Genomic DNA, 20,044 nt, shown 5'->3' with positions numbered 1-20,044 from the left:
GGCCATTGACCTGCTCAAAACCTTCCCTCAGCTCCCCACCACTCAGGGTGCGAGGGAAAGGGAGGCCAGAACCTCCCCCAGGCATTCAAGGCTCAGCAAGTTCTCGTCCCAGCTCAGCATCCTGCTCTCCACTCTCCCCAGTGCAGCCAGGTCCTCGCTCAACTCCTGGCCTTGGCACACGCTGCGCCCTCTGTCAGGAATGCCTGCTCGGCCCCAGTAGTTGCTCGCTCCCACGTAACCTGCAGGTCTCAGCTTGGACAACTGCTCTAAGAAATCTTCCCTGATCATCCCCCCACACCTTGTCCTGGGGCTGCGCACTATGGCGACACAGATGCTGATGACTTAGTGGCCTGTGATCCCTCTCCTAGCCTGTGACAACATGGCCACCTGGCGGGCCCTCATGGTCATCTCCATGTCCCAGGGCCCCGCAAAGGCGTGGCTCAGGGCAGAAATGAATCCATGTTTGCCGATTGACTACACGATGGAGAAAGTGTTCCTGTGCCGAGAGGGACAGAGGAAGTGGGGGGCAAGAGAGCAGGAGGGGAGCAAGTGATTGCATTTGGCTGAGGCTTGGAGGCCAAGGGTAGAGAGATGTGGTCCTAGCAGGCAGGGAGGTGTCCACAGTCAGCTGCACCTCCTCCAACCAGCCGGGCCCAGAGCTCCAGGGACCAGGTGTGGCTGCCTGCAGGCCCTGCCTCCCCATCCCCGATGGGCACAGTGGATGTAGAATCTGTACAGAACAGAGCATTCTGTCTAAATATATCTGCTCCCAACACAGGACACACAGGGAGGGAGTGGGGGGCACGGGAGGCCTGAGTGCTGGGGGAGGCTTTCTGGAGCACTCGCCCGGCCCACAGCCCCCTGCCCTGGCGGGGGCGAGTCCAATCTGGGGCCCAAACTCAGGGCTGGGCCTGGGTGGGTCTTCCCAAGCAGGGTTCCCAAAGCCTGACCTCCTACCCAAAAGCAGCTGCCTTGAATGTGGGCCACGTACAAATCAGGCCAGCAGAGGAGAGAGGGCACACAAGTGGAGCCTGGGGGAGGAGGCCTCGGTCCCTGGCAGCCCAGAGTCCAGGCTCTCCCCGCCACCCTGGAACCAAGGCACAGAGAGGGAGGCAGCTTCACAGGGTACAAAGGGGGCTGGGGGCAGCGAGGGGTGGAGACCCCAAGGGTCCTGGCTCCCAGAAACCCTGAAGGCTTCTAGCATTCTCTTCAGCTTCTTGAGGTTCTCTCAAGGATCTCTCAGATGCGACAGCAGAAAGAGCACTAGGTTCAGAGTCAAGACTCCGTGGTTCAGGACTTCCCCGGCGGTCCAGCAGTTAGGACGCTGCGTCTCCACTACAGGGAGCGTGGGTTTGATCCCTGGTTGGGGAACTAAGATCCCACTTGCCACGTGGCACAGTCAAAAATAAAAGTTTTTAAAAGGACACTGTGCTTCAGTCTCATCTCCACCACTGAGGCCCTCAGGCAAGCCCTTCCGGGCCTCTATCTCCCCACCTATAAAATGGAGATGAGCACACGGTCCTGTGTGTGCAGGCACTCTGCACACTGGAGTGTCCACTTCTTGGCCCTCCCTTCCAGGCTGGGAGCCCAGGCAAACTTTTTGTGTGCAGATCTGGACTGGGGTGTGGGGAGGGGACACCAGAAGCCTCCAGAGTGTGTGTGTCCAGTTGGGGGAAATGGTCATAAGAGAACACAACATCAGCTACTTTTTCTTGAGCACCTACTGTATGCCAGGCCCTGTCCTAGATAATTTAACACAAAGACGTCATCTCACCCTCACACCAAGCCTCCAAGGCAGGCAATGATGCTGTTAGCCCATGGGGAACAGATGGGGAAACTGAGGCTCAAAGAGGTTCCTGTGACCTGCTAAAGGTCACAGAGCTGGTGAACAGAGCCAGACTCAAACTGGGGCCAACCCACAGAGTCCACTCACTTCCTCCTGTGGGTGGACTAGCTCGCTGGCGGCCACCCAGGGAGGTCAGCCTGTGACTCTAGAAAGCTTCCCTGGGTCCTTGGGGCTGAGGCAGTCGCTACTTTTCCACTCAGTTTTGTTCTTTTAATTAAAAACAAAACCAGATTAAAAATACCTGTATATTAAAGCAGTTGGACATAAATACTCGCTGGTATAAATGCTTCAGTTTTAAGCAGGCATTAAGGCTGCACACAATCTCCTGGAGAAGGGGAAGGCCACCCACTCCAGTATTCTTGCCTGGAGAATCCCACGGACAGAGGAGCCTGGCGGGCTACAACCTACGGGGTCGCAAAGAGCTGGACACAAATGAGTGATGACTGAGCGACTAAGCCCACACCAGGCCCCAAACAGCCGAACCTCTGTCCTGCCCCTTGTCCACTCTCACCCTGGGCAGCACAGTGCAGAGCCTGGGCTAGTCTAGGTTCAAATCCCAGCTCGATCAGCTGCCGGCTGTGTGACCTTTGCAGTGTCATTCTCCCTCTCCAGGCTTCGTTTTCCCACCCTCCATCCAGAGTCACCGGGTATTGGAGAGACAGTGAGGTCAAGTTCTGGCCCAGGTTTCACAGCAAACAGCTAGCATCACTCTGGTTTAACTTATCACTTATCATCATGATTGTTCAGTCACTCAATCATGTCCAACTCCTTGTGACCCCATTGACTGCAGCATGCCGGGCTTCCCTGTCCTTCACTACCTCCTGGAGTTTGCTCAAACTCACGTCCATTGAGTCACTGATGCCATCCAACCATCTCATCCTCTGTTGCCCCCTTCTTCTCCTGCCCTCAATCTTTCCCATCATCATGGTCTTTTCCAAGGAGTCAGCTCTTTGCATCAGGTACCCAAAGTATTAGAGCTTCAGCTTCAACATGAGTCCTTCCAATGAATATTCACAGTTGACTTCCTTTAGGATTGACTGGTTTGATCTCCTTGTAGTCCAAGGGACTCTCGAGATTCCATAAAAAGTTCCCTAGATTTCCTGAGTGGCTCCTGGAGATTGTGTGTGTGTGTGTGAGTGTGTGTGTGTGTGTGTGTGTGTGCGCGTGCGCGCGTGTGTGTGGTGTGTGTGTGTGTGTGTGTATGTGTGTATGAAAGAGAGAGATCATAAATGTTTATTATCTTTTTAAGCTACTAAGTTTCGGGGTGATTTGTTACACACCACCAGATAACTATTAATAACACAGAGGGTCAGCCTTGCGACAGGGTAGAGGAGAGGGCAGAGAGCAACTGGGGCTGGTTTCAGAGGATGTGATTTACATGCTCCCAGGCTGGGCGTGCAGGGGGGCCTTCTTCCCATGTCTCCCCGACCCCTCAATGCCAGCCTTCCCTGTATGATTGCTTCTTACAACCATTTACAGACACAAGAACAGACCTGAAAGAACTCCTCTAAACCAGAGAGCATACCATGTGCCAGCTCAAAGCTAAAGGCTTTCACATATCAGTTTTCATTGAATTCTTCCAAAAGCCCTTTGGGGGAGAATAGCATTATGTCCAGTGTCAAGAATAAGGCCTGGCACACAGTAGGTATTGTTACTCTGTATGGACTGGCAGCCCCAAATTTCAGGGGCTTAAAGAATAAGAACTGTATCCCTTTCAAACAGTTGGGCTTCTCGTTGGGTTGGTCAAAAAACAGCCCTGGTGGGTCCACAGCTAAAACACAGAGACCAACCAGCTAACTTCCCACTGGCTCAGTCCCGGGCACACCATGGTGCCCCAGAGGGGCCTGCGCAGCCATCACCTCCTCTCCTAGGTGGGAAGGAAGGAGCAAGGCCCACAGTGGGGGTCTGGGCTGGACTCTGGTCTGAGGCATCTGCCACCTGGCCTGGGGTACGGCCCAGACATCCCTGGGAGAAGGAGTCTGAGGGGGCACAGGCCATTCCCTCGTCACTGGGCCTTACATCCTATCATGGGTTCAACAGTGCTCAGCTGACATCCATGAGCTGTGCACCCACTGTGTGCCAGGCCTCAGGCTGGGCATGACTGGGGGAACCAAGAGGTGCCAGCCTGGCCACCTGGAGGGGCCTCCATCTGGTGGGGGAGGAAGAACCCATGTGGGACAAGAGGTCTGGTCCCTGAAAGGACAAGGCCTGAGCCAAGCGGTAAAAACCAGGAGTTCCTGAGGAAAGACTTTGGGGAAGGGATTTCTGGGCAGAGGGAACAGTAAGTGCGGAGGGTGGGGGCCAGGGGACATGGCATGCTCAGAGAGTCCCAAGTCACTCAGCTGAGCCGTAGGCGAGGGCACAGCAGGGGCAAGGGGAACGCAGGGAGGCAGGTGGCAGAGGTGTGGAGTGTTCAGGGCTCTGGGCCATGACAGGGTGTCAGGGCTGGCTGTGGTTCTAGATAAATCTCTCTTCCTCTGTGAGGAGGGTATACGGGCAGGAGACCCGGGAAGGGCTGGGACAGTCACCATGGCCATTGGCCATGAAGGGCTGGAGTCAAAAGATGCTTGAGAAGGGGATATGGGGCAAAGGAGGAGCCCAACTTCTGCTTCGTGGCCAAACCCGTAGTCCCACCCCAAGGGCTCCGAGCCTAAGGCTGCCTCCCTTCCTCCAGCCTCTAGGAACAGACTTGTCATTGATTAAACCCAGCCTGGCGAATGGTTCCTAGAAGCCCCAGGGCTGCTGGCTGCGGGGCGCCCCTGCCCACTGTCAGCTCCCAACAGCCAGCTGGCCGCCTTTGCCCCTGCCCGGTCCAGTGTCAGCAGAGGGAGGTGACACGCCGGGTCAGCGGAGTCAGTCAGCTTTGGCCTCAGCCTCAGCAGGCAGGCAGGTGGCCAACACTCTGTGCCAGTGCCGGGAAGGCCTGGGGCGTGGCCGGCCAGGGGAGCACTGTGGGTCTGCCCTTCTCTGGAACCTTCTGTGCCTCCTCAGTCTCTCTCGGCGGGAAGCACCCTTGCAGGGGGACGCTGAGAGGGCTGGGAAGAGCGGCCCAGCTCCACTCTGACCTCTGGCACGTCGCTCAAACAACCTGAGCTCCCCCCAGGAACCCCTCAGCAATTCAACCCCCATCTGGCCAAGTGGCCAGCCCCCCTGGACAGGCTGCTTCACCTTTCTGAGCCTCAGTTTCCCCATATTTCAGCCGTGCCTGATTCTACTTCACACCGAGCTCCTCCAAGTTCCTCCAGGCTTGAGACCCATACACTTCCCAAGCTGCCCGCATCTCAGGGCCTTTTCACCAGCTAACTCCTCACTCGCAGGTCTCAGCTCCAGCATCACGTCCCTGGGCCAGCCCTCCCCGAGCCCCCACCCCCCACCCCGTCTGGGTCAGTTTTCCTTGTGCTTCTGGAGCAGCCATGCCTGTCTCTGACGTGAGTTTACATTCATCTTGGAGGTTAGGTCATGACTGCTGCCCTTCCATGAGGATTGTGGGCCCCACAGGATGGCCAGGGGCTCAGCTCACTGATGTACCCTCAGCACCCACTCTGGGCATATGAGCTTCCCTGTGGCTTAGACGGTAAAGAACTTGCCTGCAATGTGGGAGACCCAGGTTTGATCCCTGGGTCGGGAAGATCCCCTGGAGAAGGGAATGGCAACCCACTCCAGTATTCTTGCCTGGAGAATCCCAATGGATAGAGGAGCCTGGCGGGCTACAGTCCTTGGGGTTGCAGAGTCAGAAACAACTGGGTGACCGACACTCTCCCTTTCACTGTGGGCACAGAGCAGGCATTTACCATATGTCTGTTGAATGCACACTTAGAAGAAGAAAGGGAGAAAGGGAAGAGAGGTCCCGAGGAGTGACAATATTTACCTCGCAGTGCTAGGAGGATCTAACAATATACAAAAGGCCTGTCCTTAGCAGAGGCAAACATCACAACTCCCCACATACACCAAACACACACACCACACACACGTATCCCACCCAGGGATGGGAAGGGGACTGAGCGCAGCCCCTCCTCCCTGGCCACGCCCACACTCTCCCCAAGTCCCCTGATGAACCAGAGAGATGAGAGGCAGACGCACAGACCTGCAGAGGTGGACCTGGCCTCATGACTCGCAAAGACCATCAGGCTCCCCAGAGCCAGCCAGCCCACACTGTCCCTGGAAGGCTCTGCACTCTCCCCGTCCTCCAGGAATTTCTCACACCCCAAATGTGGCAGGTCGCCCCCCACCACCACCACTGGAGGAGTGGTGTGAGCTGCTGACACCTCTTCCCTGTTATCACACCTCAGCTTCGAGGACCGAGGACCAGATATCGGTGAGCAGCCTCGGAAAATTCCTACCACGGCCTGCGGGGAGCCCAGTGTGGACCAGGGCAGCCCCCACCCCTCCGACCCCATCCCGTTCTTACTGCAGAGATGGAGAAGCTGAGACCCAGGCCAGCCTCCTGCCTGGATGCCCGAGTCACACAGATCTGGCTTCAAATCCTCGCTCTAATGCCCACCAGCTCTACAGCCTCAGTAGGTAAAATGCGGATGAGCACGGTACCGCGCCCGCTCCACGGCGGGGTGCACACATGAACACAGGCGGCAGAGGGCCCTGTCACCCCCAATAGCAGACACTGTCCAGGCAGGACAACCCCGCTCAGAACCATCCCGGCAAAGCTGCCTGCTTAGCCTCACTCAGAACCCCAAAGCCTGGCCCAGAAAAGGCAGGCAACCAAGCCAGGGTCACACAGCAAGACCTCAGCCTGCTGAGACGTGAACTTGGGCTCTGTTTGGCTGAAACTCCAGCCCTGAGCCTCCCACCCTGAAGTGGATCTGGCAGAGCCAAGCAGGTGCCAGGGCTTGGCGGCAGCTGGGGGAGGGAGGCAGGCAGGCAGGCAGGCAGCTGGGGGTGGTGGGAAGAACCTTTTTTCCCCATGTCTTTAGCAAACCCGGATCCCCGTTTCCAAGCTCCGCTCCAGAGCCCTCGGCGGCTGCTGCGTCACTGCGCGCAGTCAGCCCACAGTGGGCGGAAGGGAAGGTTCCCTCCCTCTGGCAGGGGCTGGGGGCAGGAGGAAGGCAGGTGTGGGGGGGCAGGAGTGAGCACACTGAGGCCTCCCTGACACCTCCCGGCTGGGTTTACCCCTGGAGTCACCGAGGGCTGAGTTGGGAGAACCTCAGAGACTTAACCCCCAGCACCCCACAAACAGATGGAGACGTGAGGCTCAGAGAGGTGCTGCAAGTCAGTCGGCAACACAGAGCAGCAAGGCAGCTCACCATTCCTATCCCCGGCCCCTGGCCCCTAGCAGCTGCGAAGCAAAAGCCTCCTGGAGTCACCTCTATCACCACAGGCTCAGCTGTCACTGAAGAAAGAAACACATCGGAACCAGAGGCCCAGTTCTCACCCCCCCAGATCCAGCACCTGGGGCTGCAGAGACCCCGCTTGCACGATCACAAACACCTCTTTGGGGTGGGATCCTGAGCCCACGTCATGGATCACAGCACAGTGCTAGGTACACAGCAGGTGCTCAATAAAGGGTCTTGTGTTCCGTGTATAAGCCGGGATGCTGGCCTCATTTCTACACTGTCAAAGACAGAACCCGCCCACATCGTGTGTTTTCTAACAATGACCCTCTCGTGTACCAAATGTCGCTTGAGCCATTTTTGAAGCAAACTCCAGGAGATGGATTACCTGCACGGGCCTTACGCTAAAGAGAGGAATACAAACACTGGGTTTGCTTTGCTACCTTCTCAGGAGCGTCTGCACCCCTGTGACGGGGCCCTGGGGGCTGTGGGGGTATGTGTGAGAGCCCCTGTCGCACATCCCCATCCCCCCTCCCGGAAGCCATAAGTGTATGCTAGTGGCGACCACAGGAGCTGGGAGAGGCCAGCTCTCACTAACAGCAGGCTTCCTCCGGGGCCGCGGGCAGGGCCTGGGAGGCGAGGCGCTGCTGAGTGACCAGTGACATCCACGGGCACTCTGACGTCGCTCTCAGGCCAGGCTGAGCTCCGCCTCCAGTGTGTGTCCAGGTGCCCTCACACCAGGATCTGGGTCTGCCACATGCGATTCCTCTGCCTAACCCCCACCTTCCGTGCCCCCTACGCATCACTTCTGTTGATCAAATGGTAACTTTAGAATCTCCAGAACACGGGGCTAAGACTAGACTCTGAACGCTAACCGACCTGGATTCAAACCCTGGTGCCACCATGTCACCACCTGCTGGGCCCTGGAGCACCTACTACAGCTCTCAGTGCCTCAGTTTCCTCCTCTGTAAAATGGGGAGAGTAATCAGAGGGTGGGATGGGATGAGAGGAGAAGCAGGATTTACAGTGCTCAGAGCCGCTGCTCAGTCAGCAGAGGGCCCAGCCCTCTGCTCGGCTCCTGGGATGCTGTCACAGGGGCTCTGCAGAATGAATGGGTGTTCATCCATGATCCCTTGTTATTATCATCATCATCATCAACATCAGCAGGGATCCCCAAGCCTGGTTTTGCAGCCAGCCCTGGTGAAGGGTGTAGCAAAATTCTCCAAACAAAATTTGCTTCCATTCATTTTGGGTTTTTGAAAAGGCCACGTCAGAGAGCTCGGCGGGGAGGAGGTGGCGTTGCGAAACCGGCACAGAGGAATCTGGGCCCCACTCCTCGGCTTGGGAAATGAGGTGCAATCGGTGAGCAAGGGGGGCCCTGGGAGCCCAGTGGCAGGGGACTTCTGTGTTGTGGGTTTATCTCCACCCTCTGAGTGACCTTCAGCAGCCAACCAACTGCTCTGAGCCTCAGTTTCCTCATCTGTTAAATGGAGACAGTATCCCTTTGTATTCATATTCCTCCCTGGGGGTGATTGGAAGATGGAGGGGGGGATTAAAAGCGTTCTGCAAACTGTGGAGTACTGCACACACCCTAGAGGCCTGAGTCCTGGCCTGGGGCAACCACCAGGAGACTCTGGAGGGGGCGTGAGAGCGGAACAGGCTCCCCATCCCCACCAAAGGTCACAACTAAAGGAAGTCCAGTCATTGGAGTCTTAAAGGGCTCCCCTCACAAGAGTCTGATGAAGTGGGGAGTGGGCTTGTCTTTGTGCCACACAGGAAGCCCCTCCTCATGCTAGTCTTTCTCAAAGAGGCTGCAGTGAGAGTTAGAACGGCAAGGCTCCCCGGCTAAGCTCCAGCCGCCACACTCCGGTAACCATCAGGGTCCTCCTTCAGAAGGAACCGCAGAGCCTCACACACAGCCCCTCAAAACCACCAACCCCGCCTCACACCCAGAGAAGAGGCAGGGCCCCGGAGGATTCCCTTCCCAGGCTGTCAAGATCATAGACTCTAGACTGTGGGTAGAGACGCAAGGCCCCTCTGAGTTCACCAGGCCTCACCTTTCATTTTACCAAGAGAGCGCAGAGAGTGGTCATGCCTGGTCCAAGAGCACACAGCAAGGCAGCGCTGGGGCTCCTGGCACCAGCTGGACACCCACTCTGACAGCGCAGTGCCCACCTCCAGGGCTACCTCCATGGCCAGCCCGCTCAGGAGGCGACCTCTTTCAGGAGGCCGCCCCCACCTACCCCAAGCCCGCCCAGCGCTGGCTGCCTTGCTGCCTCTAACCATGCAGTTCTCTCAGCCAATAGTGCCCTTCCTTGCCATCCTGCATCGACCCAAATCCCTCTAATCCTCCAAAATCCACCCCAGATCCAGTGGACATCCTCCAGGAAGCACTCCCACAGGTCCACGCTAGGGGCCCCTTCCCAGCGCTGGGGCCACCCCAGCCTCCATCACAGAAGGGCGCCTGGTGGGATGACGAGAGTTTACAGAGCAGGGCCCTATGGGCTGGACTCTGAGTCCCCGCACCTGGCACAGGGCTGGGCACTCAGCAGGCCTTGGGAAGCCCTAAGGGCCCAAAGACAGAATGGAGGATTAGAAACTGGAGAGGTGAAGGAGCTGGCGGCCTAGAGAAAGGAAGATGGGATGAACCAGTAAATGAGTGACGATATGAGCAGATGAACTGATTCAGGAAGAGATGAACTGATTCAGGAATAAATTTCTGGCAAGACAGGCACACAAACATACCCCCAAAGATGTAGGGTCTTGCCCAAGTGTGGCCCCTCACCCTCTTGTAGAGCCTCCGGGGGACCCCTAGATGTACTGGGATTTTATTTTTTAAAGAACTAACCATTCTATTTTTTGGTCATGCTGAGTGGCATCCAGGATCTTCCCTGACCAGGGATAGAACCCATGCCCCTGCAGTGGAAGCAGACTCTTAACCACTGGACCACCGGGGAAATCCCTGTCTTAGGATTTTAGAGCCTACAGGCCTGTCACTCCCACAGAACCCAGCCAAATGACTCTAAGCTTGCAGACCCACTTGGAGGCCAGGAACCCAAAGGGATGGTCCGGGTGGTGACTGGGAGTGGCCAAGGGTCCCAACACTCTCTACCATACAGCCCTTGACTGGGAATGGCCTAGATCTGTCCTCAGCCCCAGGAGAATGGCATGAAGAGGCAGGCATAACCCTGGCCCTCTCCATACCAACTACACAGAGTGACATCTAATGATAAGGAACGGTGACTTGCACAGTGAAGGCAGAGGCCCACAGGGTGTAAAGGTGGTGACAGAGATACAGCCTGGCCTGGGGACCAAGGAAGATGAGTAGTAGTTAAGTAGGCAAATGGGGAAGGGGGGTCTGGAGGTTCAGAGGAACCAGCATGTGCTAAGGCCCTGAGGCTGGAGGAAACCTGGCCTATTCCAGGAACTGAAAGCAGGCCAAGGGGACTGGAGCCAAAGAGGGAGGCGGGGAGGCGGTGCAAGACGTGGCTAGAGTAGCAAGTTGGGGAAGAAGTCTGGGCTTCATCCTGGGAGTTGTGGGCAATTATTGAGTACCTACTGTGTACTTTAAAAATATCTGCATTCAAGATTTTATGAAGTCACATTCCAGAATGTTTGAGTGAACATGTTTGTGTGCACATGTGCTCAATAGAATCCCACTCTTTTCAGCCCCATGGGCTATAGCCCGCCTGGCTCCTCTGTCCATGGAATTCTCCAAGCAAGAATACTGGAGTGGGTTGCCAGTCCCCTTCTCCAGGGGATCTTCCCGACCCAAGGATTGAACCTGTGTCTTCTGTGTCTCCTGCATTGGCAGGCAGATTCTTTACCACTGAGCTATCTGGGAAGCCCAAGTGGAAGTGTTTAAATGCACTGTAATCAGATAATGCTATTTTTTAATGCTTTTTTGAATGAATGAATGAATCAATCAGTCATGGACGGGGGCTGGGGTAGAGACCACCTGCCCTGTGTCACACAGAGTGCCCCATATAATTCCTCAGAGCCTCCCCATCATGGAGAAACACTGGCATTTATGAAGCCAGAACCTAACGAGATGCCTATGGGTGCCCAGGGTACGTCCAATACATCACTGAGTCTTCCGAAAGCTCCAAAGTACACGGTCTATCGTTAGTTTCCAAGGGCTGCACAGCCTTCTCTTCAAAAATACCAACTAAGCTGCCAAGCAGCCTCGCGCTTAGGGCACAGCCCTCAAACCTGCAGCTCCATCGCAAGGCTGGCACAAGCTGGGTGCTGCCCTGGGTCCCACAGAACAGCCATCCCTTGGCCCACCCCACCCCATGCTTCCTCTCCAGTCTGGACCTCGTCCTCCGGTCCCAGGGCTCAGCACAGACCACCTCCCCCTGACAAATCAGGGGCTCCTGGAGGGTGGGGGCCACATCAGGCCATCCCAAGTCTCCAGCACCTCTCACAGGCCCAGCCTGGCCTCCAGTGAACGAACGAGGGGCAGGGGCCTTGGACACCACACACAAGCACTCTTGCCCAAGTCCAGCTGCCGTCTCCCAGCTCCAGGAGGACCCAGGAGCCCTGGGGCACCCCTGCCACAGCGCAGGCAGGAGCACACACGCCCGCCCCACGTGCGCAGCCACTGTCTCCAGGAGCTGCTCGGAATGCAACCAGCATCTGCCGCTGACTGGCCACCAGCAGCGGGCTCCAGGGCCTGGCAGTGGCTCCCGGCACTCCAGCAACCAGCGGGCCACCAGCTCCGCGGCCCCACCCAGTCCTGCTGCCCTCAGGAGTCTGGCTCAGGCCCTGCAGGCCACCCGGCAACCCACAGTCCCCTCGGTTGGACAGAAACTGGGCTCCTCCAACAGCTACTCTCTGAGACAGTCCTGTACAATCTCTCTTCACCACCTCCCGCCTGGCAGAAAATACAGGCCCCCTCTCACCCGCGGAGGCACAGCGGTGGAGAGAGCCAGGACCTCAGGGAACTGGGCTGGCAGGGGAGGTGCAACCCACTAAAGGCAGGCCGGCTGGCCTTCTTTGAAGGTGGGGACCGCAGCCCCCTCCCCCTCTGTCATTTCCACTTCCAGGCAGGTGGGGGTGCAGGAACCTTCCCCCCATTAGCCCGGCCCTCCAAGCTTGAGGCTTGCCATCCTGGGGGCACCTCCTCCACCTCCCCGCTCACCCCTCAACCCCCACAACTGGCCTTCCCCAACCCATAACCCCTTCCCCTGTTTCATTTTTCCCCACCACATCAACGGTCAGTGTCTGGCAGCACCTCTGCAACACAGGCAGCGCGGAGGGAGAAGGGAGAGGGGTGAAGGGACAGAGGAACTGAAGGATGGAGGGGGATCCGAGACAAGAGGGCTCGGTCCAAAGAGGCCAGGGGCCGTCACATGTCCAGGAACGCAGGTCCCCTAGCCAGCAGCCCTGGCACATCTGGACCCAGCTGGCCTCACTGGCCACCTGGTCCACCTGCCACCCTCTCTGAACGCGAACCCCTTTCACCGCGGGGCACCGCACGTGGGGGCCTCCCGTAGCCATGTGAGCGCCACCCCCACCCTAGTCCCGGTGCCCGGGTCAGCTTGGACCCTTCCCGGGCTCGCAAACAGGGAGGGGGTTCTATGCAGCTCTAGGGTGGGAGGTGTGTGTGTGTTGCCCTTGCCCCTTCCCCGGATGCCAGGTCCGGGAAAAGAGCTGGGGAAGGAGGGGTGCCCGGCCAGGCAGGCCCCCGGGGCTACCGAGGCGGGATCGGAGAGAGCCGGGCTGAATGGAGGAATGCCCGGGCCGGCCGACTGGGCAGAGCCCTCCTTCTCGGCTCCAAGGTTGGTGGGCAGGGAAGGGGTCTACCTGACCCCCTGGCCGCCCTGCGGACAGAGCGTCGGGCCGGAGGAGGGACTTCTCAGCTTTGGTAACCCGTTGACAAGGGGGAGTCCGCGGGAAACAGAGCTGGAATGGGGGCCCGGCCCTGGATAGGGGGTTCCAGGCCCCAGCGCCCCCGCCTCCCCCGCCCTCGCGGCTCGAGGGTCGGGCGGGGGGAGACCTAGATTGGGGATCCCACCCAGAGAAGGGGGGCTTCCCAGCCGCAGAACCGCCCCCTCGGATCCGGGGCTCAGAAGACGGAACTAGCAGGGGGAGGGGGCTTTTCTGCGCCAGCGCCACCCCTCGGTTCGCGGAGGTCTGTCCGAAAGGAGACTCGGCTTTGGGGGTCTTGCCGAGGGACGGGGCGCGTCGCCCCGGAAAGAGGGTCCTCCGCACTACCGCGCACCACCCCCGCGCCCTCACCTGCGCCCGGCGCCCCGGCCGCCTCTGGCCCGCTCGGCCGCTGCGCTGCGCCGCCGCCGCCGCTCGGGTCCGCTCGCAGGTTCGCCCGCCTAGGCCCCGGCCCCGGCCCCGGCCCGCGGGCACCCCATGCCTCTCCTCCGGCCGGCGCGGCGCCCCAGATGCGGCTGCGGGAGGAGGAGCCGCGCGGCCCCGGCTCCCCGAGAGCGGAGGGGAGGGGGCGGGGGGCGGGGAGATGCGCGCGGGGGAGGGGGCCGCGCGGCTGCGCCCAAAACCAGGCCCGGATCCGGCCGCCGGCGCGGGGCTGGGGGTCCGGGGCGCCGTTTCCAACGCCCGCCCCCACCCACGCCCCGCAACCCCACGGGGAGGGGGAGGGTCTCCGCGGCCGGCGACGCTCGGTCGCGAGCCGGAAGGGCGCTTAGAGATCCCCGGTGGGCCGCCCAGAGAGTGCAGGCTACTGGCACAAGGTCACACAGCGCGGGCTGCGGTAGCGCGGGAACCTGGAAATCCAGGCTCCAGAGTGGGTCAGCGACATCCTAGGCTGCCGAGCGCCGGCCCCGTGGAGACGAGAAACGGAGGCCCACACGGGACGAGATTGGCCCGATTCGTACCGTGCTAGTCTGGAGGCCTTTGGGATTCGAACTTCAGGCTCCTGCTGCTGAGAACATTGCCCCCTTCTGGTGACCCGTTTCCTGCAGAAACCTCCCCCTGGTGTCTTCTTGCCTATGGCAGCATGGGGGTTAAAAACCATCCCCGAAGTCTGATGTACCGGCCAGAGAGTATGCGTCCTACCTCTCCCGAGGCTCTGCTCTGTGATCAGAAGGGAGTGACTGCCTTGTCTGAGCCCCAGTTTCTCCACCTGTGAAATGGGGACAATACCAGTATAGCATCCCCAGCCGGGATAGAGGAAGCAAAGAGATAATGGATGTAAGCTCCTTGCTAGTGCCTGGCATTCAGTAAGTGTCAAATGAATGTGCTTGCTCTCTCTGGCTCCAACATCTCCCCAGAATGCCCAGAATCAAAATAGTGTTAAAGGATGGCATTCAAGGCTCCTCACAGCTTTTCCCAGCTTCATTCATCACCCACCCACACTGCCCACATCCTCATCTCAGAAACCTCTGTTCCAGTACTTCTCTGCCTTTCCCTGAGCCTGCAAGGCCTTCCCACCGTCTCTCCCTGACAAACTCCTATTCATCCATCAAAGCCCTAAGCCATTAGTTGTATATCCCTGTTTCATGCAGCCCCTCTCAGCCCATCTGTGTGCCTCCCTTTATCCCTCCCACTGTCTGCTCTAGGTTAGTCGCTGTCTCCATGGACTCTGACAGTGTGATGAGAGGATGTCACTCAGAGGAGATGACACCATAAGGTCATGTTCCCCAGAGGAGGCAACTTCAGCAGGCCCTGGAAGAAGTGAGTTTGGAGTTCAGGTGGCGGGTGAGGAGGAGAGTGTCTAGCGGGCAAGGAGGTGGTCACGTTTTAGCAGAGTGTCAATAGGACCACAGAGAATGGACTGCCTGGAGCAGTTGGGAAGACCTTCTTATCTGAGCTGGGAGCTAGCAAGAGCCAAGAGCTGGACAGTGACCTGGCAACATATGGTCAAGTCAAAGATGAGCAGGATTTGCCCTGGAGAACACCTCACACAGGTGTCCCCAGAAGATTCTTACAAGGATGTTCATAGCAGCATCAATGAGTAAGAGTGGAAAGCTGGACACAGCCTAGCTATCCATCAAGCAGAGACAGGATAAACAGTGATGAATTCAGGCAATGGAAAATTCTCCATGCCATGATCTTCAAAACAGGCGAATCCAAACCACATGCCTCTGTGAAGATGAATCTCAAAAAAACAAACAAGCAAACACTGTTTTATTTCTGTTTGATATCTAGTTGGTCTTTTTATATGAGGGAGATGGATCTTTTGCCTCTGATAGGAGTTTCAAATGTTTTTTCCATGTCAATTATTTGTCTTTTGACCCTGCTTATATTTTTTAATGTAGTAAAATATAGCAAGACTTTCTAAAAAAAAAACTACACTGTTGATTCAGTTCATGAAGATTCAGAGTTGTACAGTTATGATTCGTGTACCCTTTGTATGAGTTTTATACCTCAGTACCAGGAAAAAAATAAAAAATATATATCATTAGATGAAAAAAGCAAATTGCAGATGGGAGGCAATTTGACGTGGATATATAAAGTTTGAAAACCTGCAACACGATACTATATATTGTTTAGGGACACATGCATACGTAATACAAGTGTGTTAACATAAAAACATGCCTTGCAGTGATAAATAGAAAATTCAAGAGAGCAATGACCCAGAGGAAGAAAGGGAAGGGAATGTAATAAGGGCTTCAAATATACTTGAAATGGTTTATTTCTTAAGCTGGATGGCAGGTACATGGGTATAATGTGCTGTTCTCAAGACTTTTTTGTGAACGTGAAATATTCATAATGTAATAATGCTTCCCCCCCCCCCACCGAGAAAGTCAGGAGATGCCTGGAAAGGTAATGGGGAGCCATGGCTGGTTCTTAGTTGGGGTTGTGACGTGGTCAATGGACTGGAGAGGGCAAGACTAGTAAAGAAGGTGGGGGAGGCTGGTGTCACAGTTCAGGGGACAGGGACAGAGTTACTGGGAGGAGGGAAAGGATGGGAGAGATTTAGAGGAATAAACAACGGGTGTGCTTTAGGCAACATCACAAATGCCCATGGAGCCCACCCACACAGGTCATTAAACAGGCTGTGAGTGCGGAGGTGGGGGGACCGTGACACACGGTCTGGTAGGGCAGCCCCTGCTCAGGGCCAACTAATCGTTACTCTGGAGGTGGGGCGACCCAGTGGGGTGACATCTCATTTTTCAAGGAGAAATCAGCAATTCAGATTTTTGAAAATACAAAATTTTCTGAATTTTAAATTACAGAACTAAATTGAAAAAATAAAACCCTGTAGCGGCCAAGACATAAGGTTTACAATCTCTTTGGTGAGGAAGAGCCTTTAGGAGATGAAACGAAGGGACAGTGAAACCAAGTTTTCCTGCCAGTGGGGCTGAAGAGGCTCTCAACCCGAGCAGCAGTCAGGGAGGGCTTCCTGGGAAGAACTGACACTGGGTAGTGAAGCGAGGAGGGGTTTCAGGCTGAGAGAACAGCAAGTGCAAAGGTAGGGGCAGAGCTGAGTGAGCCCAGTTCAGTTCAGTGGTTCAGTCGTGTCTGATTCTTTGCAACCCCATAGACTGCAGCATGCCAGGCTTCCCTGTCCAGGAAGTGAGCCCGAAGAGCAAAAATCACCAACAGGGCATTTCACAGAAGGAAATCATGGCTGGTAAATATAAGGAAGGTGCCTGATCTCATTAGTCATGAGAGACAGATAAGTCGAGACCGTGTTGAGCTGCCACTTCACATCTATTAGACTAGGAAAAATGAGAAAGTCTGACACCACCAAGTGTGGGTGAGAATGCATATCAGTGCGGCCCTCTGTACTGCAACACCAGTGTGACCCAGCAAATCTGCTCCTGGATACATGCACTCGAGAGAACCCTGCACGCAAAGCCTGGGCCAGTGCTTCTCAAACCTTAATGTGTATAGGAATCCCTCAGCGATCTTGCTCAAAGGCAGATTCTGATTCAACTGAGCGCCGAAGAATTAATGCTTTTGAACTGTGGTGTTGGAGAAGACTCTTGAGAGTCCCCTGGACTGCAAGAAGATCAAACCAGTCAATCCTAAAGGAAACCAGTCCTGAATATTCATTAGAAGGACTGATGCTGAAGCTGAAGCTCCAGTACTTTGGCCACCTGTTGCAAAGAACTGACTCATTGGAAAAGCCCCTGATGCTGGGAAAGATTGAAGGCAGGAGGAGAAGGGGACAACAGAGGATGAGACGGTTGAATGGCATCACCAACTCAATGGACATGAATTTGAGCAAGCTCCAAGGGTTGGTGATGGACGGGGAGGCCTGGCGTGCTGCAGGCCCTGGTGTCCATGGGGTTGCAAAGAGTAAGACATGACTGAGTGACTAAACTGACTGAGGGCAAAGCTAGAGAGTCCACATTTCTGACAAGTTTCCAGGTGATGCCAACACATTTTGAGGAGCATTACGAGAAATGCACACAAATATCCACAGCAGCAGGCTTCCCAGGTGGCTCAGTGGTAAAGAATCTGCCTGCCAATGAAGGAGATGAGGGTTCAGTTCCTAGATCAGGAAGATCCCCTGGAGGGGAAAACAGCAACCCATTCCCTTATTCTTGCCTGGGAAATCCCATGGGCAGAGGAGCCTGGCAGGCTACAGTTCATGGGGTTGCAAAGAGTCAGACTCGACTTAGCGACTAAACAGCAACTCATTCATAGCAGCACTGTTCAAAAGAGTGGAAAACCTGAAAACAATCCAATTATCAATTGATGAGAGAAGGAACAAATAAATAAGCTGTGGGATAGACACACACAGCCCTCAAAATGAATGAATCAACTACACACAACACAGATGAATTCTCATTCAACGTGGCACTGAGTTTTTTTAAAGAGAGCATTATGTACAGTATGCCTTTTAAAATAGTAAACAAGAGAAAAAAATTAATTGTTTAGGCACTCATACATGTAATAAAACCAAAGAAATTAGAGAAGGATAAACTCAAAATTCAGAATATTAATGGCCTGGGATGGGGTGGGACACAGAAGTGGATGTCAGGTTTTGCTTCTGTTCTAGTTCTAGGGGCATGGACAGTGGTTCACAAGCACATATATTACATTATGTTCTGTTTTAGAGTGTATATTTTTATATACATAGAGCTGTGCATGGACCATTACTGAGACAGTGTCATGAGCCAAGGATGCTGTTAAGGATACTCAATCATGTGCATCTGAGGCTCATACTTAAAAAGAGAGAAACTATTCGTAGAGACTCAGAGATGAAAAGACTGAGAGAGACGGGGAGGGGGAGAGTTGGAGATAGGTATGATCCATTTGGGAAAGGGTGTTATAACCCAAACAGCACAGAATAGTCAGGCTCTGAAGGTGGGACTGGAGGATGTTTGCCTTTCTGGCCCACCCCAGGGGCCAGACAGGATACGGTGGGGGAAAGGCTGCAATAGCCTGGGTGTCAGATTCTCTTCCAACCTCTGCCATCAGCCCACCAGCTCAGACCACACAGAGGCATAGGCTTCAGGAAAGACCCTGGGAGAGGACAGAATGACTCAAAGCAAGTGAAGAGAGTCCACATGGCAGCAGGTAACCTCCAGCCTTGGGTAATGATCAGCTCTGGTAATGACTAGATCCATGCAGTAACCACATCTACCTATGAGACGTGGCTTGTGACCAAACCAGATAATGTCCAAATGCTTCAAGATCAGATCTTCGAGTAAGTGACCTCAGTACGGTTCTCAGGTCAACCAGGCATCTGGTCAGGCTGGATCAGGCCCTGGGAGGAGTGGAGAGGAGGGAAACTCCAAGGACCCCTGCAGGGAGGGAGGGGTGGCCTCTGACTCCTCACCCTCTGGCACACATCAACTTTCTCTCTCCTATAAAGACTGTGGGTCTAGCCCCTCTGCCCCATCGCTCTGGCCCTACCCTGGCTCTGCCTCTGCATCCCCGACTGGACCACCCCAGCCTCCTCTCAGGACTCCTGTCCAGTCTCTTCCTTTCCAATCCATCCTCCACACCAGCCACAGAGAGAGATCCTTCTATAGAACAGATCTATGCCTCTCTCTTGCTCAGAAGCCTGCACTGGCTGGCTCCCTAGGACCTAGAACCTATAAACGTGTTTTTTAAAAATTTTTAATTAGAGGATAATTGCTTTACAATGGTGTGTTAGTTTCTACTATACAACAACATGAATCAGCTGCCAGTTCACTTCAATCACTCAGTTGTGTCCGACTCTTTGCGACCCCATGGACTGCAGCACACGAGGCTTCCCTGTTCTTCACCAACTCCCGGACCTTGCTCAAACGCATGCCCATTGAGTCGGTGGTGAGATGGTCCAACCATCTCATCCTCTGTCGTCCCCTTCTCCTCCTGCCTTGAGTCTTTCCCGGCATCAGGGTCTTCTCCAATGAGTCAGCTCTTCCCATTAGGTAGCCAAAATATTGGGGTTTCAGCTTCAGCATCAGTCCTTCCAATGAATATTCAGGGTTGATTTCCTTTAGGATTGACTGGTTTGATCTCCTTGCAGTCCAAGGGACTCTCAAGAGTCTTCCCCAACACCACAGTTTAAAAGCATCAGTTCTTCAGCACTCAGTCTTTTTTATGGTCCAACTCTCACATCCGTACATAACTACTGGAAAAACCATGCCTTTGACTATCTGGATCTTTGTTGGCAAAGTAATGTCTCTGCTTTTTAATATACTGTCCCTAGTACCCAGAACCTGTGAAAGTTTTTTAAAATTTTTAATTGGATGATAATAGCTTTACAATGTTGTGTTAGTTTCTGCTGTACAACAAGTGATTCAGCTATAAGCAAACATATATCCTTTCCTTCCTGAGCCTCTCTCCCACACCACCCCACCTCCCACTTCTAGGTCATCACAGAGCACTGAGATGAGCGCCCTGTGTTATATAGCAGAGAAGTTGTGAAAGTTAGAACCGGTATTCAGAGTTAATCTTGTATTCAAAAATCTTCACCATTTGACTTTTGCATCCTCTTCTAATTCAGTGCAGTTCAGTTCAGTCGCTCAGTCGTGTCCAACTCTTTGCA

The sequence above is a fragment of the Capricornis sumatraensis genome, chromosome 15, assembly GCF_032405125.1.
Source record: "Capricornis sumatraensis isolate serow.1 chromosome 15, serow.2, whole genome shotgun sequence".
Taxonomy (NCBI): Eukaryota; Metazoa; Chordata; class Mammalia; order Artiodactyla; family Bovidae; genus Capricornis; species Capricornis sumatraensis.
This window is presented reverse-complemented; position numbering follows the sequence as displayed.